This window comes from Ylistrum balloti, unplaced genomic scaffold (genome assembly GCF_031769215.1).
Source record: "Ylistrum balloti isolate Yb309-2 unplaced genomic scaffold, AGI_CSIRO_Ybal_v1 Utg370364, whole genome shotgun sequence".
Classification (NCBI taxonomy): Eukaryota; Metazoa; Mollusca; class Bivalvia; order Pectinida; family Pectinidae; genus Ylistrum; species Ylistrum balloti.
The window spans coordinates 173,956-198,627 of record NW_026782257.1 but is presented as its reverse complement, the minus strand read 5'-3'; the positions used below and the strand labels follow the sequence as shown (position 1 = coordinate 198,627).

The window sequence follows — 24,672 nt, the reverse complement described above, 5'->3', positions numbered from 1 at the left end:
CATTCAAGAAGGTCCAAATGTATATACATTTTCATACAGTGCCCTTTTAAATCTGGACACCTGAATTATCTGTACACACAGTAAATAAAATCTAAATAAGTTATTTAAGACAGGTTTCACAGTGACTGTAATAAATATGGGTGAAAACTATGATTTAATGAAACCTGTTTTTTTTCTTCTTTTTTTTAAACTATCTTCATGATATGAAGCAGATATCTTGTATGATATAGTTTTGATTCAAAATATATAGCTTAAATTTCAAGCAAAACCTGTCAATCTTCATACATTATATAGCCACAATCTTTAGGTTAGCATCTAAGATACACAGACCTCGAAGGCGACATCAAGTTGTCTTTTACAGCTCATCAGTGGTGCAATGTTCAGCGAAATCCTTAATTCACATACTCATTAAATTCACAAAATCAGACATATATCAATAAAGTGTCTCTGATTCACAAATTCCATTCAACAATTAAATATTCCACAGTTAGTATCCATCCTCCAGACTGAACCACTTTCAAACTCTGACGTTTCTCATAGACTGAGGCATTGAATGAAGTTGGTCACTTTTACAAAAGCAATAACATTCAGACTATCCTTAAAGATGACATCTGTGCAAATGTTATGCTGCATGTATCACAAACAATTATACTCTAATGTCACACTGTAGTGACCTTGTCAGAATCATTCCAGTTTTACAAGGAAAGTGCATCAAGTACACTTGGAATGTAGGATAAGTCAGCAATGTTATTTTGAATACATTCCAGGCTGTGACAAGGTGACTGACATGTGGACTGATTACTGACCAGACACATGTATGTAATGTTAATTATCAATAGTTTCCCCCCAGGCCAGAGAAGTAGTGCTAACACTTTAGGTGGGTCTACAGTCATGTAGTGGCCTTGGTAATGAAAAAGATCCTGGACAGCCTGAAGGTACCACCTCTTACACTAATACACACTCAGTGTCCTGCCTAGCCCAAAGGTACCACCTCTTACACTAATACACACTCAGTGGATTTGTTTACAACAGGATCATTCAGTATAAGTACCAATTATAGAAAGTTTATTAGCCACAAAAAAGTGATAATGTTTCGGTGCATACACGGTCACCCTCATTAGAAATGCTAATGAAGGCGACCTTGTAGTCACACTCAAATCTACTTCTGGTTGTGTTATAAGAATTTCTACTGTATAGAATCCATATTGCTTAAAGCAAAACAATTAAAGGTTTGATATGCTTATTCTATAAATATGTTATCAGCTACAGACCAATATATACACCAAGTATTGCCCGACTTTGACTGACCCGAGGGACAACTGTAGGTCCTAGTGTATTGCCCCTCTCAGACTGATCAGAAAGTTTGTAGGCCTTCAGTGTATTGATACTCTCAGACTGATCAGAAAGTTTGTAGGCCTTCAGTGTATTGATACTCTCAGACTGATCAGAAAGTTTGTAGGCCTTCAGTGTATTGATACTCTCAGACTGATCAGAAAGTTTGTAGGCCTTCAGTGTAATGATACTCTCAGACTGATCAGAAAGTTTGTAGGCCTTCAGTGTATTGATACTCTCAGACTGATCAGAAAGTTTGTAGGCCTTCAGTGTAATGATACTCTCAGACTGATCAGAAAGTTTGTAGGCCTTCAGTGTATTGATACTCTCAGACTGATCAGAAAGTTTGTAGGCCTTCAGTGTAATGATACTCTCAGACTGATCAGAAAGTTTGTAGGCCTTCAGTGTATTGATACTCTCAGACTGATCAGAAAGTTTGTAGGCCTTCAGTGTATTGATACTCTCAGACTGATCAGAAAGTTTGTAGGCCTTCAGTGTAATGATACTCTCAGACTGATCAGAAAGTTTGTAGGCCTTCAGTGTATTGATACTCTCAGACTGATCAGAAAGTTTGTAGGCCTTCAGTGTATTGATACTCTCAGACTGATCAGAAAGTTTGTAGGCCTTCAGTGTATTGATACTCTCAGACTGATCAGAAAGTTTGTAGGCCTTCAGTGTATTGATACTCTCAGACTGATCAGAAAGTTTGTAGGCCTTCAGTGTATTGTCCTACTCAGATATAATAGCAAGTTTGTAGGCCTTCAGTGTATTGATACTCTCAGACTGATCAGAAAGTTTGTAGGCCTTCAGTGTATTGTCCTACTCAGATATAATAGCAAGTTTGTAGGTCCCCAATATATTGCCTCTCTTGGACTAAAAATCACTGTTTGCCTCAGTGTATTACCCCACACAAGACTAAACAGGAAGTTTGTAGGCCCTAGTGTATTGCCAATCTAGAACTGACCAGGAGGTTTGTGGATCATCAGTTTTTTGTCCCATTTAAACTGATCAGGAAGTTTGTAGGCCCCATGTGTTTTGCCCTACTTGGACTGACCAAGAAGACTGCAGGCCTCAGTATATTACCCCACAAAGACTAACCAGTTTTTTGTCCCATTCAGACTGACCAGGAAGTTTGTAAGCCCCTAGTGTATTGCCCCATTCTGTTCCAGTGATGTCTGTCTGTCAGTCATCACTGTCTGGTGCAGCATTTAATAGCTGTGATTTACGAGCCAGGGAAAAAATGCATTTTGTATACTGGTCATCTTTACTTAATCATACAGCACCCTCGTATACACCTATATATAGTAGCGTCGAGATAAGCACTCTGTAATTTTGCCCAAATTTTGATCTTAAAGGAACTTTCTTTTTTTCAGAATTTGGTAATTTGGTAAACTTACAACAAATTATTGACTTTACTAGCCAGACAAATCTGAACACACCTTACAAACAGTCTAAGTAAGAAGCTGAGTGAGCTGACATGTGTCAGAGCCTCAAAAGTCTAACAGGTTTTAAATGCTTGCAGAATCATCTTGACGTGTCTTACTGACTACAAAAATTTCACTCATCTTGACGTGTCTTACTGACTACAAAATTTCACTGATTTTGATGTCTTACGGACTACAAAAATTTCACTGATTTTGATGTCTTGCTGACTACAAAACTTCACTGATTTTGATGTCTTACGGACTACAAAAATTCACTCATCTTGATGTCTTACTGACTACAAAACTTCACTGATTTTGATGTCTTACTGACTACAAAAATTTCACTCATCTTGATGTCTTACTGACTACAAAATTTCACTGATTTTGATGTCTTACTGACTACAAAAACTTCACTGAATTTGATACGTCTTACTGACTACAAGAATTTCACTAATCTTGATGTCTTAATGATAACAATATCTTGTAAACAACAGTTCTAAAAATAGAATAGATAGAAAGCTTTAAAAGTTGTCTGTCAACTCCAATACAAGTAAGTAATTAATTAGTCTTCAACAGATGTAGAAAATAACAAAAAGCCTAGTACAACACATAATAGTAGATTTGCTTGATGACAACGGGGAGATACTGACAGCAAACATTGCCAATCTAATTTCATTTGATGTGGGAAACAGTGGCACATAATGTATCACAAAAGCAACTTCGTTGAATAAAATCCATAAATTACGCTAACTCCCATCTTCCACACTGTCTCCCCCGATTATCGTTATAGCCCTAATCAAGCAAACGTAGTACTTCTTCCATTGTGTGACAACACAAAACTCCACGGCAATGGTAATGGCAACATCTCTCTATAGAAACCCTAGTAAAATGGTGTTTATATTTCTCAGAAAACTGTAGAATTCTCCTTTTCAAAATTATGTTTCAAATTATCTATGCTACACAAAACCATAAAACTTTTCAATCAATATCTAAAATGACAACTTTATGAAAGTAAGATTTCATCGAAATTTCCATACAAAATTTAATGTTAATTTTCAGCTATTGAATTCTTATGTTTTAATTATTCAAGAAAGCAATTCCATTTTGTGTTTAGAAACAAAATGTATAAAAATTTGTTTTAAAATAATGATTTGAGATGTGTGGTTCAACACTCCCTGTGTTAATTTGTAATTTTAAGGAAACGGAGACATGCACTGGTTGGTGGCGACATGAAGGTGTCCTCAGGTAAGACATTTCACCCTATGTATGTGAAGGGCCTCCTGTATGTTGTTCAGTGAGGTTAAGCCACCAGTAAATACATCTTGCCTAAAAATAACCCTGGCTGTTCAAGGGCAATAAACCCAGCAAAAAAACAATAGATGATCGCAATTCAAATCCATTATGATAGAAATTTGTTTACCGGAGAGAAGCAATTGATCAATGTAAAATTCAGTTGATATATTTTGCAGACATACTAAAAACTTTTCAACTGAAATATTTGACTTTAGAAGTCATCAGACCACCCAAGTAGGGACCCACATTTTGATTTCTGCTCAAATTTGGTAAATTTTCTGCTTTTGATAATTTTACCATATATTTAAACCTTGCAATTGTTTTATGGGCTTGTTTGTCCAAGCTGAATTTTGTAACATATTTCATTAGTAAAGAAATAAACACTTGTTATAGTAAAAAAACATGATTATCATTTCATTGAAACAAACATAATTTCAATTCTTTCACTTTGTCACTCTGCATGAGCAGACATTCATTGCCAAAGGGTGAATGAGCTGTTGCAGACTTTAATCAGCAGATGTGAAATTTAAACCAGGACACCATTTGCTGAGAAATATTAGTGTTTGTCCCTGAAATCCTAATTGCCTGCCAATTCTTTCCCACCTGCCTTTTCCTTTAAGACTGTTGAGGTGTTAATACAGAAAATTTAGATTTCATAGAAAGAAAAAGTCTACAAATCTCCAGAAGTGCTTCTATACCTGTCTGCTAAACCATGATGTAGATGTGTAATTACAAGAGATAATAATCAGGACACTATACAAATATCGATATTTTTCTTCCGTGGAGACCGATATTTTCAGTGAATGCCCCTCAAGACAATGTCTGCTTCATCTGAATGATCAAGTTAACAGATTAAACTGCTGTTCCTCTCATAGCTGAAGGCACTATAACAGAATGTTCAACAACAGACCGCGTTCCTGTTGTCCACCTTAATATTGTCACTCTCTTGTCTATCCTAAGGCTAACTGCCTAATTGGGAATGTGTGAGATATTTCCGACTCTTGATTGAGAAACAGTCAAATTAAAATGGCAACTATTTTGTACTATGGAGAATATTTTTTTTTCCCTAATATTATTGAAAAAACAACAGCTCTAAACAACATGGCAGCAACTATATACTTTCCCTGTAAATTTTGCAGGAGCATATCAACACTATAATGAAAATGCAGTCTTGAAGGTGACAACTTTCTATTTTATATACTTCTAGCCAACACAGCCTTCAGTGATTGTAAGTTATAAAGAAATATTTCTTCTATTCTACTGACCGGAAAGTATATTAAATTCTCAGCCAATCATGTGATTTCATGTAAATTCCAACAATTTAAAATCTTCCATTGTGTCATTGTCAACCATGAACTACCAACATACTACTCACCCGCCAACTATTTACCTGTAGCGGAAAAACAAAACCCATCCAAAAATAACACCTATGATATCAAAATTTTAAGTTGTCAACTTAACTCTTCAAAGATCCAACTCAAATATTTCAATTTTACACCTGAAATGTATAATTATTTATGAAATAATTGGCGAAATGATCAAAAAAAATTCACTGGATACCATTCTGATATATACCTGTATACCTGTCTACCAATTTACACTGTAAACAATCTTAATATTTACCTGTCTACCAATACCACTGAGGACCTTTCTGATATACATACCTGTCTACCAATACCACTGGGGACCTTTCTGATATACATACCTGTATACCAATACCACTGGGGACCTTTCTGATATACATACCTGTCTACCAATACCACTGAGGACCTTTCTTATATACATACCTGTATACCAATTTACACTGGAGACCTTTCTGATATATACCTGTATACCAATTTACACTGGAGACCTTTCTGATATACATACCTGTAAACAAATTTTTACCTGAAACTTTACAATATTTACCTGCAGAAAGCATTCACCTGAATTACATTTTCTAACGACAACACAATCACAGGAAAGGTAAACAGTGCACATTAACCACTATGTGTATGAAATGATATATAAGTATTCACGTCTACCTAGATGCCCTAGTTTGTTACCTAGTTATATCCAGTGTCCCTACATATATCTTGTCAATGGTGTCGTGATCAGTGATTTACTGTTGCTGTAAGATTTGATGTGTCATCAATTCACCTATGACATTTTGATCAATTTCAACTATACCTTGGAGCTAAAGCCCACAAAGTGACACTTTCAAGCTTAATTTTTGAGGAAATTTCGACTCACAAAATTTTTGTTCCTGTATCTCTATAAAACATACAGAAAGTAGTTACTAAACTTACCAACAATAAACAGTGTTAAATGATACTTGTTTACTCTCTGTATTAAGAATACCTTACTTTATATCATTTAACTTACCTCCTTCACAAAGTTACCTAAAAATTTCATAATTCATACTTATCATATTTCTTCGCATGTGGCAAGACTACTTAACCTGTTCCTTCATCAGGTTTATATATAATTAACATATAAAAGCAAACATGAAATATCAGATAAAACTCGTTAACATGGATATCGTTACAGGTGTATTTCCTCTTTAACGGCTTTTTAAAATCATAAGACAGGTGCTTAAATGAAACCTAAATGAAATAATTGTTTCACGTTCACTATATAAAGGGGACATGGCACTCAATACTAAGTACAATATAGATTCACTTAGCATGTTAATTGCTCTGTAATTGTCCACCAGTTATACCCCGTTTCTATATACATAAACCATACAGCCCATTACTATGTACAATAACATTCAAACTAGGCCATGTCTGAATACAGACTCTTTATCATATTGAACAAGACATATAGATTCTAACTTGGTCAATATGTTATGTAATCACTGATTGGATAAGCTAGTAATAGACTTACAGTTTCTGTTGCTAGGTTACCTTATAATCAAACTCATCTACTTCTGAGTACAGTAAATCCAGGTTTCCAATATAAGGTCTATCCACCTTACTTTTTCCAAGCCATTATATTTCTTATTTTGTCGTTATTAATCCACAGAACGTTTGTATATCTCACCAAAGTGTGATTTTTCATAAACAAATTCAGCCAATTTCAAATGATGAAGGTTTCATTTCTGGCAATAAAAATCATAATGGTAAAATTCCAGTCCCTTAACACACACAATACAAACTAAATTTTTTAACACAAAACACCATAACCCTACCTTTTTGATAATTTGGTAAATAATCCTGTTTCTTCCTTCAGTATCACATCATCACAAAATTTCTAATCCAGTTCTGAGTTTGAATTTCTGATCTGACGTACATCCCAAGTCACATGTACAACTAAGTGTCACTCACCACACGAAAATTTAGAAATTCTACTCTGTTTATCCCACACACATACACTCCCATAGTAAAAACTAATTCAAGCTCGTTATAGCATGACTAGCTCTATTGCACCTGAAGACTACATCACTCTCGCTGTGACTATAGTTTTGTGACAAATCAAACCCGCTACCATACAATGTACCTAGAGCAAGTATTATAGTGTGGCTCTGTTCATGAAGCCACACAGCGTAACACATATTCAACACATATTCGTGAATCTCTTTGTAACACAGACATCGAAGGCTCAAGTTTCTATCTTAGTGCATGAGTTAGCCTCTAAGTGCGGCTACCAGGTACTTCTATTATGATGTCTGTGGGCGGTTATCGTTGTTATGCCACTCGGACAATAGATATCTATTAAACACCATTGTAACAGGGCAAAATCATATCTATTTGTAGAAACAGAAGTAACGTTTCTCTTTTCATGATGACAAAGAAGATTTTTATTGACCACAATGATGGAAGAAGTTTTTAACAATGGAAACGTTTTCATGGTGATGTTAATTTCACTTGTCTTACTGACAGAACATTTTACCTTTATCTGCTCTATATCAAACTGTTTTTTCCCCGTCATACATCAAGATGACAAGACTGGTAAACAGACCTGTTCAAAGGCTAGAATCTTTAACTGTATGACTAAAGTGTCTTCCAAAGTTTTTTTAATTAATTATCATTAGTGTTTTTAACAGCACTTTGATGTAGTTTTCAAATTTTAATAATGATGAAAGTGACATCCATAATCCTTTGAATCATTTTTATTCAGATTCCTTTCTCGAGTTTTGAATAATAGTGAAATAATTGAAAGACACAAGATTATATTAATATATTAATGAAACAAAAGGAGAGACAACATAAACCAGATGAGAAAACAATATGTATATGAAAATTTGATTCACTGTTCAAAACTCTCTACTTAGCAGCTAAATAAATAACAATAAGATATTTAACAACTAGTTGACAAGGAAAGGTTTATGTGGCAGGAACTCTCTAGTGTGAAGATAAATAAATGGTAATTAGTTATCACGATGTTTGATCTTGGGGTATTTGAGTTCCAACTGTTTTCAATCAGTGTACAACTTTAGGTCTGATAGCTTGGGCACTTGTCAGAATTTTTTTTATCTAGTTCATTCAACTTTCCAGCCCTATCTTGTATTTTCACAGCTGTGTATGTCCTTATAAATTAAGATATACTTATTACAATTTTGAAGAAAGAAATCTCGTCTGAAATTATTGGATAACTTAACGAAACATGGGTCATGTGACCTCCTACAAATGGTTAAATAATCCATGTTTCCCATTAAACAATGAACTGGGTAGAGCTCTTTTTCTCTCCATGAATCCAAAACCATAAAGGAATGTACACGTTACGTCTGTAGAACATTTTATAAGCCAAAAATAGATGGCTTTTGTCTACTGCCTTTACAAAGAATACCCTAAGCAATTAGTGTGTACCTTGTTAGTACAGTTCTACAACTATTTATAGTCAGGAAGAAAGCAAATATATAATTACTTCCATAAGGTCCTTAAGAAGATGACTTTAAACATGAAATAATTTTAACCACAATATGTGAAAGAGATTGAAGTTTTTAACCCCCCATCCCCCACTTCCTTTCAATCCATCAATTCAACTGTGATTTGAAGCTAAAGGATTTAGAGTGTGAAGAATTTTGAGACATCTGCGATGAATAAATTGCCATGAGATGTTCATGCCTGACCTAGCCAAGGTACTGTATCCAATGCAGGCCAAAACCTTGCCCTGGTTTGGAAGAAAAGCAAACTATCAGAAAAACATTACCCCAAAGTCTCCTTCAACCCTCAAAATGTTACAACATTGAAATTTTATCAAACACTGCGGACTATCATTATCTTGGTTTAACAAAAGGTCTATTGGGCCTGCATCAATGGAAACTGAGAGAAAAAGCTGTGTCAAGTATTGGTGTTTGATTTTCTACATGTTAATTATACATTTGCATATTAGTAAAATTAAGTAAAAAGCTTGTACATATTTATTTTACCTTTTCTGTATCTGAGTAACATCCTATTTTGTTTAAGCTATCTGGGGATAACTTCAATGGAATTTGAGTCAATCTTTTAACTGGCCAGAGTTCAATTGTAATTATTCCTGCTAATTAGAAAGTTAATCATTATATTCACTTTTTTTTCATAAAGATACAGTTTCGTTTTTTATCGATTCCAAAATTTACAGACACAAAATTAAAGAAAATATTCAGTTTGCCTGGAGTAAAAACTACTATTATGGATTGGCCTACTGTTTCAGTTTTTCTGTTACTGAAGCATCAAAACAAACTGCAGAGTTTTAATTTTTCTCAAATTAACCCCGTTTAGAGATCCTACACACGATGACATGTGACTCAGTACACACGCTTGTTTTAGATTCAGTCAGACATACTTTCTTCACCATCGATTCTTTAAACCAGTTTATCCCTTCTTTTTAGATATTGTATTACTTTATGGTATACATAATCAGTTACTAGTCTTGGCATTATTCCACATATATTCATATATATCCCTTGCTAAATACAAAATTCCAACGTTTATTCTATTGAAATTTTGTGAAATGAAAACCTCAAAAGTTTCGCAATATTTGGTATAAGGACTGTATTTCAAACAGACATTAATATGATTACTTTGCGGAAGCATTTTAAAACGGGAAAAATTCAAGCCCAGAGTGTGCTGTGATGACATAATATGGGCATCCTTCATTCATACAGTGAGCGAGAAAGAATACCATTATCCAGAAAGACTACCATTATTGGTGTAGAAAGATAATGAGAATAACACTAACTACAAAGAAACTGTTAACATAATGAGATATACCTCATTACGAGTGATGAATTCTAGCTATGTGATTTGATTAGCCCGTAAGTAATTCAGTGCAGAATAAGCACTTTGTACAACATCTATAAGTTTACCCTATCTAACTATTATGTGCTTTTTGTTCTTGTTAATCTCAAGATGGGTGTATAGCTTCAAATATTTTCAGGGAACAGTTTCCATGTAATGTCTTTGGTAACAGGAAATAATTTCAGTACGATAAAATAACAGTATAAGTAAACTGACTGGTTAGATATCACGGAAAAAACAGAGTTTAAAAAAGGTAAACAAACACAGTGAATTATACATCACAGTAAGGTAAACAAACACAGTGAATTATACATCGCAGTAAGGTAAACATACACAGTGAATTATACATCACAGTAAGGTAAACATACACGGTGAATTATACAATCACAGTAAGATAAACAAACAGTGAATTATACGATCAGATTACAAACGTAATAATAATTCAAGTGCACCTATTCTGTATCTCGGAAAGAGGCAGAGGAGCACTTGATGGGTCAATTATACAAGTTTCGAGGTCAGGATATTTTGATATCACATGCCAGAGTGAGGCTTGATGTAAACATGTCACTAAAGTCTACCGAGGTCAATATGCCTTCCTTGCCAGATATTTTTTCATTCCTAAACATATCTGTCCATCTTGTATCTGGAGAAAATCGTGCCTAGAAACACTTACACTGATCTATTTCTGGACTGCTACATGAAATGCTACAAGAAAAAACACCTGTTTTTCTTGCCATTTGACATATTGTAAGTGCAAGAGAGCCTGCCCCAAATTCCTTTATCCTTTTTATCACTTACTTAAACAACACATACACACATCATAAAAACAGGTGCACCTTAAACTTATACACAGCTGGGGGTCTATATCTGTGTCACAGAAATGTTTGAGAAAAAGCCTCAAGTTGATAAAATTTGATTGAAATCAGTAACTGCTAAAGTGGAATAGATCTATTCTTAGTTTCTTGCATTAGTTACAAATTTTCTTGGTGCATCTTTCAATACACAGCAGCCTTCACCTTAACATCACTGCAACATGTGGTTTCATTTCCAGCATGTTGATAATGACATGCCATGAACCTATCAAACTCCGATGCAATATATTATGATATGCAGATTTATGGGTCAAAAGAAACCACAATTAATCTTCATTCATATAATATCAATCAGTTACATTTAAACATAAGATATACCATGTACAAAACTAAAGAGAATTTATCATCTGAGGAGAAGATATTTTTGCTTTTTGTAAGACCATTTGTTGGGTGTGGTTGGTTCAAAACAACATGGCATGTTTCCCATTAATCGGCAAGACTGAAGTGATTACAACTGTTTGATAATGAAACAGACGGATCTTGTTGAAAAATTTGTTGACACAACCATATGAAACAGGAGAAAATGACTGTTTGCCAATAAATGGTTGGATTGGTTCAATCAGCATCACTGCTTTTTTGTCAGTAGAATCTCTGTCATTAATTGGCTGAAACAGGAGGCTCCATCAACTTTTGATTCATTTGATTATTATTTGCAGATTCTTTCATCATTTATGATGTTAAAGTTTCATAATTTTGCATCTACAAAGAATTTAATCACAATAATATTTCTCACTGCAACCATGCAGAAATAAGGATGGGCAATTAAACAAAACAGTGACGTATGATAAACAAGCTTATAGCTAGTGTTGCATGCAACACTCATCCCTGCCGTTAATTAAAGTTTCTAAGCAACAAAGGCCTTGATAGCAATGAACAGATGTCTCATTTTAACAATTGAAAGTCTTTCCTCCAAAAAACAATGTCTTGACAGGAAGCAAGCAAAAAACAACAAAATAACTTTGCCATCCCTAATTCAATTAAGTGATTATCTGGAAAACAAACTAAAACAACGTCTTTGTGTCTAAGTGTAAATAAATGTACTTATTCTTGTTACATTGTCAGTTTACACATGAAAATATGTAAAAATTTCACCTTGACCTTTTGAACAGTGACATCAAACATCGATCAGCTGACTACTAGTGTTATTCTGACAAATTTTGCTTCTCACATCTTTGATGTAGAGCCTTAAAAATACTGCTAAATGTCTATTGTAGTAAGTGACCTTCACCACCTTCACAGTTGACCCCTCTCAATAAATTCTAAAAGTATCAGATTGCATCACTTTTCAATACAATTAGTCAACCCTATCGCAAGTACCTGGAAGCAAAAATATGATAAAAAAATATTTTTAGTAGCAGTGGCCTTCGTGGATGACCTTTTGACCCCAAACTCAATCCCACTCTCTATTACTGAAGCTATCATCTGGAAACCAAAATTTAACAAAAAATATATATTTATAGCAACAGTGACCTTTGTAGTTGACGTTTTGACTCCGAACTAAAACCAACTATGAATCTCCTCATAAGCTAACACTAAATAAAATTTCATTAAAATCCATCATTATTTTCTCAAGTTATTGTCTAGAAACCAACATCCAGACCGACAGAGACAGACGGATGGACAGACAGACTAAGACACGGTTTCACCTACAGGGGACTAATAAACTTACATACCAACTTGTTTGCATGATATTAAAACATAAAAGATGGCATGCAAGAATTTTTCAACAAGTTGTGGGCATGACAGACTGCAACACTTCCTAGAATATCAATATCGGGTTGAAGTGGAAAAAAGGGGAAGTAACTCTATTACATTAATCGGATGTGTTTAAAGTTGACCTGTTATAAATATGAAGGTTATATCAGTGAACAATGGCTTGACATTCAAGTGATTCAAGAGCATCATTTGTAAGTATTTACAGTCAGACAGCAGTGTGTATGGTTAGCAAACTTTCCAAGCTGTCATAATTCCAGACAATAAAAAGACATTTTGTAATATTTACGTTTATTTCATACTTGAGTTTTCAAATAACGTATCCTTCTTGAAAAATTTTAAGCAAATTTGGGTAATAATTTACTATAGATGTTCTGCAATGAACCATAATCCAAATCAAGAACCCCAAGGTTAGGAAATTATTAAGTATTAAGCTAACATGCATGTGCTTTGTATGCTTAAAAATAAAATAAATCCAACTCTCAATAATTTCAAAATCAACTGACCACAATATAAAACATTCTGGTAAGGTTTGACTGGTATTACAAAAGTCTTTGAATGAAAAATCAGAGTTGTTTTATTTTGTTCAGATTCCCATCTATGTAACCTATAACAAATAACAGTTACCACCACCTTGCACTGAAACACTTGGAATAATGCTCACAAAATTCAATATTACAGATTTACAAAGAGCAGAAAGACTTTTTTCAAACAGGTGCAATATAAAATGTTGCAAAAAAATTCTTCAAATGTTATAATTTTTAAGGGTTGCTTCCAATTGGGTGAAACATCTACATTTCTTGGAACATGGAAAGTTAAAAAAACATTGTGCAGAAAAGTCACAGATCATTGAGTTTTATTTCCAACCATGAATATTCAATTCTTTTTGTCTATAAAAAACATCATTAAAGATTAATTACAAGACTCTGAGAGACAAAGACTTAAAGACTCTGAGAGACAAAGACTCCAACAGATGTTTATGACATCACCAGGTTTTACAGCTAAAGAGCATCAGTGTTACACAGATCTAAACAAAATAAAACCACAGCATCACTTATTCATGCTGACATTTTCATGCTGATTCATACTGTTCATGTTGTCGTGACTGCCATAGCTGTTGTTATATATATAAAACATGGTGTAATCAATGAGACTGTAATCTGAAATGGAATAAAACTTACCAAGTTCCAAACACGCTTAAACAAAGCTGCTGTAAGTGTTCATTTTGAAACGTGTCTATATCCATCTCTCCATGTCACAAGGACTTATTAAAGCTGTACAAAGTGTTGTTTTATGTACAGATCATTGTTTTAATTTTGACTGTTACTATAGTGACATGGAATCAGTCACTCATGACCAGTTCCAGCATTTACTTAATGACAGTGGTCACTCATAATGCTATTTAACAGGTGGTCACTCATAATGCCATATAACAGGTGGTCACTCATAATGTCATTAACAGGTGGTCACTCATAATGTCATTTAACAGGTGGTCACTCAGAATGTCATTTAACAGGTGGTCACTCATAATGTCATTTAACAGGTAGTCACTCAGAATGTCATTTAACAGGTGGTCACTCATAATGTCATTTAACAGGTGGTCACTCATAATGTCATAAACAGGTGGTCACTCATAATGTCATTTAACAGGTGGTCACTCATGTCATTTAACAGGTGGTCACTCATAATGTCATTTAACAGGTGGTCACTCATAATGTCATTAACAGGTGGTCACTCATGTCATTTAACAGGTGGTCACTCATAATGTCATTAACAGGTGGTCACTCATAATGTCATTTAACAGGTGGTCACTCATAATGTCATTAACAGGTGGTCACTCATGTCATTTAACAGGTGGTCACTCATGTCATTTAACAGGTGGTCACTCATAATGTCATTTAACAGGTGGTCACTCATTATGTCATTTAACAGGTGGTCACTCATGTCATTTAACAGGTGGTCACTCATAATGCCATTTAACAGGTGGTCACTCATAATGTCATTAACAGGTGGTCACTCATGTCATTTAACAGGTGGTCACTCATAATGCCATATAACAGGTGGTCACTCATAATGCCATTTAACAGGTGGTATTCCATAATGTCATTAACAGGTGGTCACTCATGTCATTTAACAGGTGGTATTCCATAATGTCATTAACAGGTGGTCACTCATGTCATTTAACAAGTGGTCACGCATAATGCCATTTAACAGGTGGTCACTCATAATGTCATTTAAGAGGTGGTCACTCATGTCATTTAACAAGTGGTCACTCATAATGTCATTTAACAGGTGGTCACTCATGTCATTTTACAGGTGGTCACTGACACAACATGGTCCTGCAAAGTACATTATCGAAAATCAAATATTTCAATTATTGTTTTAAAGAGAGGCATAAAGGTTTTACTCTGTATTTTTTAAAAAAACTATCTACTAAGTGGCAAAAAAAATATTAATTTCTGCAAGTGTAATTTTTGTCTTATGTCAGATAATCACTACAAAACAGCTGTTAAGTCATTCAGATTGAAAGGACTTTTAAAACAAGTGAGGCGTTTTATACATGTCAGTTATTCTTGGACTGCACACAGACTTTCTGAATGCAGGTTACTCAATTATTTTGCTAACATGTTTACAGGAGACACTTTAAGAAGGATCGATAAACGGCAAATTAATGAGCCAGACAAAACAGCGGATTTGATTAAAAGGAACTTCATCCGGGATGAAAGTCGATCAATGTTAAATGATAGTTACCAAATACACCAACAGGAATCTTGCAGCAGATTCTTGACTGTCTGTTAATGGTTTCAGTTATTAACCCAAGTGATGGTCAGTTGTAAAAACACCATTGGTCAATTGATCATCAAATGGTAAACTGTCAGGTTGGCCTTACTACTTCTGTGTCGCAGAAACTCTTTAATCATTGATGCAACAAAGAACAAAGTGCAAAGCTTTCTTAAGAAAGCGATTAATTCCGTTCTATCTCATTTTATTGCATGGCTCCTAGCAGTTGAAGTGGCGACCAAATCACCCATGTGTTCAAAATGTATAAATGTAATGTGGTAACCCCACATGATCACCTTAGAAATGCCAAAGGATCGAATTCTGGTGATTTCTGTGACTGACTAGGAGAATTAATTTCCTTCTTGACTATCTTCAAAGGCAGCTTACAGACACATATGTACAAGACAGGCCAAGTCAGTCAAGGAACTATAGACACACACTGTGTGTACAAGACAGGCCAAGTCATGAAACTATAGACACACACTGTGCGTACAAGACAGACCAAGTCAAGGAACTATAGACACACACTGTGTGTACAAGACAGGCCAAGTCAAGGAACTATAGACACACACTGTGTGTACAAGACAGACCAAGTCAAGGAACTATAGACACACACTGTGTGTACAAGACAGACCAAGTCAAGGAACTATAGACACACACTGTGTGTACAAAACAGGCCAAGTCAAGGGGCTAAAGACACACACTTGTATGTACAAAACAGGCCAAGTCAAGGAGCTATAGACACACACTATGTTCAGGACAGGCCAAGTCAAGAAGTTTTAGACAATATGTATAGGACATGCCAAGTAAAGAATATGTTTTTCTCTAAAGGTTCTGATGTATTTATCCAATCTCTGTGTTTATGTGAACTTATTTATCAAGAATCAGTTACTAAATTAACTGATGCTGATTGAAATCTTATTTCATTTTTCAAAAAGGACAAATCAAGACTCACAAACTGGTAGGTGGTCTTATATTAGCAACGAAAATACATAAAAAATCATCTTTGTCAACATCTTCCTAACTCCACACCAAAATAAGTGTTTTACTAAGTCAACAATATATAATCGGACAGATGTGAAACTTGAATACATGTCAGTTAGAAGTACCGCAGAGAACAAAATTAATGGCCATTCGTAATCAGTTAACATTGTTTTATTCAACAGATTACTGTACAATATTTCAGATAAGTCAGAATTGAATTTTTTACAGAAGTTCTCATCTGTATAGCACTTCATACAAGCTGGTTTATAGGGACATTAATGATATAAAGATAGTATTGACTGCCGTATAATTTATACAGAAACGGGTTCAGATATCATGGTTTTCCTGACAAGTCAGTATGTTGTACAGAAACTGGATACTTACAACCTCAACATTGGTCTCATTGGACTAGTATAATGCCAAATAGTTTTGTCTCTGGAGAAGGAATGGATCCAGTTCTATATTGATTCTGGTTGTTAGAACAAGAAAACGCCATCTGAACATTTCATTTGAAGTCCTAAAGACATCAAAGAACACGTTTCCAACTTGAAAATGTTTTCCGTTATCCGTAAACATTTGAATTTTATATACAGAATTGTCCATCCTCACGATATTTTGTACAATTTCCAGTCATTTTTATTAAAAAATTTTTTTTGAGATTTGCAGATAAGATACCATCAATACCTCATATTATCAACCTGAAAATCATTTAAGAAAATTTAAAACATTGAGAAACATTTAAAAGGAGTTTTAGTTGGATAAAACCTACAGTACCTTTCATCCATATTATCTTTTGTCAACAAACAGATTCAACTGAAAGTAATATACTAGCCACAGAAAACTATATATATATGTCTACATATCACAAATTGATTACAAAAATGTTTCAAACACAAAAGATAATTGATCTATAAAGAAATACTTTAGAACCAATTTAACACTAAACCATGCTTTTCAAAAGGGTATTATTGCATCCCATCAAATATCTGTTTTGGTTACATATAAAGTAAAACAGGACTGCTTTCAGAAAAAAAAAGTCCAGATGAATTATCTCCCCCTGTTAAGAAATAAAACATTGCTGCAAGGAAACTGCTCATTCGACAATCGTAAAAAAGAGATTATTCTCATGTGTGTAGTGAAAATGTTCACACATGAGAACCTCTATTCTGCGGAGGGTTTATAAAAAATATACAGAAGAAATTTATTTGACAAGGAAATTTAAGGTAGGCGACGAAAAATTGACTTTTGCAGTGAGAATATCACGCATGTTACTTTATACATTAGATTACTGTACCTATTAGGCATGCATCAACTTGCTGGATAATCAATAAAGAGGGAAAAATACAAAAGATCGGATCAGTGTTTCTGACACAGAGAATGATTTGAAATTTTTAATTGATTTAACACTACAATTGCTTTCTTTGTGTTGAAAATTACCATGCTAAGCGAGATACATTTTAAAGCTATCCTTTTGATCACTTTTTTGAATACACAACAGAAGTACAGTTCAATGAATACAAAAAATCTTTACTATTGGTGTAAGTAAAACAATGTAAGAAAGTTTATAAGTTTTCTGGGTAATGTGTGGCATTGACTGTATAATGTTTATGTCCTCTGATAAGCCCACATAATAATTGTTGCCTCAGAGGAACGTGGGAAGAGGTAATGTTTTAAAGAAATCTGAAAATCATTTTTTATCAATTTTACTGGATATCAATTCAAAGGGGGTGGGCTTATTATCTGTAAATACTAAGTATTCACTATCTATTTGATACCTACCGTAATCTTGTAACTCTACAATGTTGGACTTTATCATATATTAATAACTCCAGGGTTGAATATTGATCATTTTTATTAGATGATGTTATCTGATTGATGAAGTATTTATGTCTCTGATACATCATCAGGTTAATACACTTTCATCTCACTGCATCACCAACCACACCGCAGATTACATCAGTTATAACACCCAAACATTTACAGGTGAGTCACACCTGTCAACAGTAATTAACCCACTTAATGGCAGTACCATGTGATGGTGCAATAATTGGGTTGCTAGGCTGAACAGGAGATAGACCATTTCTTATGCACAAGAATGCTTGGAACTCTTTTGACAGGAGGTAGAATTAACCCATGACAACTCACTGTATCCCATTTTAATGACAGGATCATCATGAAAAATCACTTGTTGACAGTATGGAGAAAACATCAAAGGGAAAAGGAAGAATCAATGCTACATTCTAAGTCCTGTTTGTATGAGTTTATTTTATAGGGCAGTAAGTCTGATCGTGTCTATTACAAATAAATCAGGTGAGTTTCAACATCACAATAAATTTCTGTTTGGCAGGTCCTTTTTACTTTTTTTATATGAGAAATGTCATGTTGTCCTGTAGCTGGTTGGCAACTCGCTTAAAGAGAAAGACAAAGGAAGAAATACATAAATACTATTCTCAAGGACGGTCAACTATACAATTAATGAATCAAAGGTCAAGGACATGATGCTAACATTAGCCTGTTAAAAACAGAGAATCAGGACCAATGTTACAGCATACTGCAATGAATTGGTTTATTCCCTTGAGTGACATATGAAAAAAAAAGAAAAAAACTTGGTTTACAACTCTGTGTCTGCCAGACAGAAATGATTGATATTGGCTACAGCACATCTTGAAATCTCTAATAAATGTATATTATTGCACACACTAACTGGCAGGATTGAATATTACACAATGATAAAATCACGAGACAGTTATCTGCATATTGCCTGTTCTGATGCTTTGAACATACGATAAAAAATAGATAAGACGAAAGACGGATCATTTGAGCCACATCTATGAAAATTTTCTCCTTATGCTGCCAATTTTGGATTTGTTAGTGAAAAAGTCACATGATTATAAGATCTACTTAGTCATGGATATTCAATATTTTCCAAGAATGTATTTTATCTCGAAATCTAACTTATCCCCAATCAGTGTTTGCTATCATGTATCCATCACTGTTGTACTGTTATGCTGTTGCCATGGTAACACACATATATAAAAGTATTAAATGATTTGTTACGTTAACACAGCACAATTCATCTACCATTTAAGTGTGGGTTACAAATTAGGTATTTATTTCTCAGGAAATTACTCTCAGGATAGGATATTGAAAACGTTTAGCAGACATATTCCCCAGCAATGTCAGTAATACTGATACAGATGGATTCTCTATAAACCAGACACTCTTGCAACCATATAATTTGGTCGATATGAAAACAAATGATTCATTGGATCAGAATTCAGATAATTTAAGATTTATAATAGAGCCCATGCATTAAAGCGATTTCACTGTAAATACTAAATAATATCCCAAAATTTAAACACCATCAAACCCTTTTTATCCTTTAAAATCAAAATATTTTAAAAAAATTTAACATTACTATAATCGTCCAAATAATTGTAGTACAGATTAGTCTAAATTTGAAATAAATTTTGTATTGATCTCTGTTTGATGAACAGATTCTTAAGAATAGGAATGAGGCAATTTCATTTTTCAAAGGACATACTTGATAAGTCAATAAATGAAATTGACCAATGAAAGATGTCCTAATAAATTTGCCTTGTTCCTATTTCAGTAATTCCAATAACAATGACGGCTGATTTTATTTGAATTAAGTACTATAGGCAATGACGTGTGTTTTCTGAGATTATTTTTAACTGGATACCTAACATATGATTTAGAGTTTGTTTACATCTTTACTAACGGAGTGGGAGAGAACAAATGTACTGCTTGTCTGTGGGAAATTGAGAGTCTTGTTTTGCATTTACTGTGTGGGAGAGGTGTGTAGACTTGTCCTTCCATTTTAAGCTGTGGGGTGGTGAATTTCTCCCTGGTGTTTCAGTGGTCTCCTTTACTATCTAAAATAAACAAGCCCTCGTCCCCCAGAAATTGCTACAGACCCCTCTGATAGTAGACCACATCAACCCTCATCCCCAGAAACATTGTTACAGGTCCCTGTGATAGATTGTTACAGGCCCCTGTGATAGTATACCATACAGACCCTCATCCCCCAGAAGTATTGTTACAGGCCCCTGTGATAGTATACCATACAGACCCTCATCCCCCAGAAGTATTGTTACAGGCCCCTCATCCCCCAGAAGTATTGTGATAGTATACCATACAGACCCTCATCCCCCAGAAGTATTGTTACAGGCCCCTGTGATAGTATACCATACAGACCCTCATCCCCCAGAAGTATTGTTACAGGCCCCTGTGATAGTATACCATACAGACCCTCATCCCCCAGAAGTATTGTTACAGGCCCCTGTGATAGTATACCATACAGACCCTCATCCCCCAGAAGTATTGTTACAGGCCCCTGTGATAGTATACCATACAAACCCCTCATCCCCCAGAAGTATTGTTACAGGCCCCTGTGATAGTATACCATACAAACCCCTCATCCCTAGAAACGTTGTTACTGGCCCCTGTGATAGTATACCATACAAACCCCTCATCCCTAGAAACGTTGTTACTGGCCCCTGTGATAGTATACCATACAAACCCCTCATCCCTAGAAACGTTGTTACTGGCCCCTGTGATAGTATACCATACAAACCCCTCATCCCCAGAAACGTTGTTACTGGCCCCTGTGATATCGAGTATACCATACAAACCCCTCATCCCTAGAAACGTTGTTACTGGCCCCTGTGATAGTATACCATACAAACCCCTCATCCCTAGAAACGTTGTTACTGGCCCCTGTGATAGTATACCATACAAACCCCTCATCCCTAGAAACGTTGTTACTGGCCCCTGTGATAGTATACCATACAAACCCCTCATCCCCAGAAACGTTGTTACTGGCCCCTGTGATAGTATACCATACAAACCCCTCATCCCTAGAAACGTTGTTACTGGCCCCTGTGATAGTATACCATACAAACCCCTCATCCCTAGAAACGTTGTTACTGGCCCCTGTGATAGTATACCATACAAACCCCTCATCCCCAGAAACGTTGTTACTGGCCCCTGTGATAGTATACCATACAAACCCCTCATCCCTAGAAACGTTGTTACTGGCCCCTGTGATAGTATACCATACAAACCCCTCATCCCTAGAAACGTTGTTACTGGCCCCTGTGATAGTATACCATACAAACCCCTCATCCCTAGAAACGTTGTTACTGGCCCCTGTGATAGTATACCATACAAACCCCTCATCCCTAGAAACGTTGTTACTGGCCCCTGTGATAGTATACCATACAAACCCCTCATCCCTAGAAACGTTGTTACTGGCCCCTGTGATAGTATACCATACAAACCCCTCATCCCTAGAAACGTTGTTACTGGCCCCTGTGATAGTATACCATACAAACCCCTCATCCCTAGAAACGTTGTTACTGGCCCCTGTGATAGTATACCATACAAACCCCTCATCCCTAGAAACGTTGTTACTGGCCCCTGTGATAGTATACCATACAAACCCCTCATCCCTAGAAACGTTGTTACTGGCCCCTGTGATAGTATACCATACAAACCCCTCATCCCTAGAAACGTTGTTACTGGCCCCTGTGATAGTATACCATACAAACCCCTCATCCCTAGAAACGTTGTTACTGGCCCCTGTGATAGTATACCATACAAACCCCTCATCCCTAGAAACGTTGTTACTGGCCCCTGTGATAGTATACCATACAAACCCCTCATCCCTAGAAACGTTGTTACTGGCCCCTGTGATAGTATACCATACAAACCCCTCATCCCTAGAAACGTTGTTACTGGCCCCTGTGATAGTATACCATACAAACCCCTCATCCCTAGAAACGTTGTTACTGGCCCCTGTGATAGTATACCATACAAACCCCTCATCCCTAGAAACGTTGTTACTGGCCCCTGTGATAGTATACCATACAAACCCCTCATCCCTAGAAACGTTGTTACTGGCCCCTGTGATAGTATACCATACAAACCCCTCATCCCCAGAAACGTTCTTACAGGCACCTGTGATAGTATACCAACCCTCATCTCACAAAAACGTTCTTACAGGCCCCTGTGATAGTATACCATACAAACCCCTCATCCCTAGAAACGTTGTTACTGGCCCCTGTGATAGTATACCATACAAACCCCTCATCCCTAGAAACATTGTTACTGGCCCCTGTGATAGTATACCATACAAACCCCTCATCCCCAGAAACATTGTTACTGGCCCCTGTGATAGTATACCATACAAACCCCTCATCCCTAGAAACGTTGTTACTGGCCCCTGTGATAGTATACTGGCCCCTGTGATACCATACAAACCCCTCATCCCTAGAAACGTTGTTACTGGCCCCTGTGATAGTATACCATACAAACCCCTCATCCCTAGAAACGTTGTTACTGGCCCCTGTGATAGTATACCATACAAACCCCTCATCCCTAGAAACGTTGTTACTGGCCCCTGTGATAGTATACCATACAAACCCCTCATCCCTAGAAACGTTGTTACTGGCCCCTGTGATAGTATACCATACAAACCCCTCATCCCTAGAAACGTTGTTACTGGCCCCTGTGATAGTATACCATACAAACCCCTCATCCCTAGAAACGTTGTTACTGGCCCCTGTGATAGTATACCATACAAACCCCTCATCCCTAGAAACGTTGTTACAGGCCCCTGTGATAGTATACCATACAGACCCTCATCCCTAGAAACGTTGTTACTGGCCCCTGTGATAGTATACCATACAGACCCTCATCCCTAGAAACGTTGTTACTGGCCCCTATGATAGTATACCATACAAACCCCTCATCCCTAGAAACGTTGTTACTGGCCCCTGTGATAGTATACCATACAAACCCCTCATCCCTAGAAACGTTGTTACTGGCCCCTGTGATAGTATACCATACAAACCCCTCATCCCTAGAAACGTTGTTACTGGCCCCTGTGATAGTATACCATACAAACCCCTCATCCCTAGAAACGTTGTTACTGGCCCCTGTGATAGTATACCATACAAACCCCTCATCCCTAGAAACGTTGTTACTGGCCCCTGTGATAGTATACCATACAAACCCCTCATCCCCAGAAACATTGTTACTGGCCCCTGTGATAGTATACCATACAAACCCCTCATCCCTAGAAACGTTGTTACTGGCCCCTGTGATAGTATACCATACAAACCCCTCATCCCTAGAAACATTGTTACTGGCCCCTATGATAGTATACCATACAAACCCCTCATCCCTAGAAACGTTGTTACTGGCCCCTGTGATAGTATACCATACAGACCCTCATCCCTAGAAACGTTGTTACAGGCCCCTATGATACCAGATCTTTATTATATCACCATAGTTATTAGATCACTGCTGCCAAGACTTCATAGCTCATGCAGGAAAAAAATTCTCAAGCCCTAACAGTGATACCCATAAAACACTTAATAAAAACGAATTAAGTCCTCAGTTAAAGTTAATATTGTTAATTTTTGTCAACAAGATAGTTAAAGTGCCAGTCATGGCCAAAATAGCTGAGAAAGCTGAAGCCATTTTCCTCATCAATCATACTTAAGTCTGAAAATATAGCACTTTATAATAATTATCAGTGAATTAATGGCTAATTAATTGTTTATATATTGTTGATAAGTGTGTGACATCATCACAGATGTGATAAACATGGAGTAATTACTCGGCATATGACATGTGTCAGAATCTAAATAAACATCCAGATATAGAATGTGTGAGGTCACATTTACTTGTCTCGCACAACAATAACCAGGAGATTTACAATTACTTGCTCCAACAACAATTTATGTCTTAACAATAAATAACAATAACTGTCACATATACTTGTGTCCATAGCTTTCCTTCTGTTCTCTTGTAAATAAATCATCAAATTCAACAGGTGCAAAAATATACATAGCAATGACAAAACTCATCACAGAACCCCAGGTCAAACAGGAGAGGTCCATGTTTAACTACATAGGTCATTATTAAGATATATAACCCATCTTATTTCCTTCTTTAATACTGTTTAAAAGGCTGGGAATTCCGTTGGAAAGTTAAGGCCTAAATTTTGCCATCAAGAATTAACTCAAAAACCGCAGAAAA

The 24,672-nt window shown here is 35.8% G+C and overlaps 1 protein-coding gene across 2 annotated transcripts in view; it reads right to left on the bottom strand.

Annotated features, from left to right (window-relative positions):
- LOC132553885 (uncharacterized) overlaps positions 1–24,672 on the bottom strand; it is a 51,022-nt gene that overhangs the window by 7,060 nt on the left and 19,290 nt on the right. Inside the window, exon 1 of one of the 2 annotated variants that reach the window (XM_060218172.1) lies at positions 7,222–7,267. The exons of the other annotated variant lie outside the window; for it this stretch is intronic. The gene's annotated coding sequence lies outside the window, so the exon portion shown is untranslated. Of the gene's footprint in view, positions 1–7,221; positions 7,268–24,672 lie in introns of those variants that run through there. 2 annotated transcript variants of the gene reach the window in all.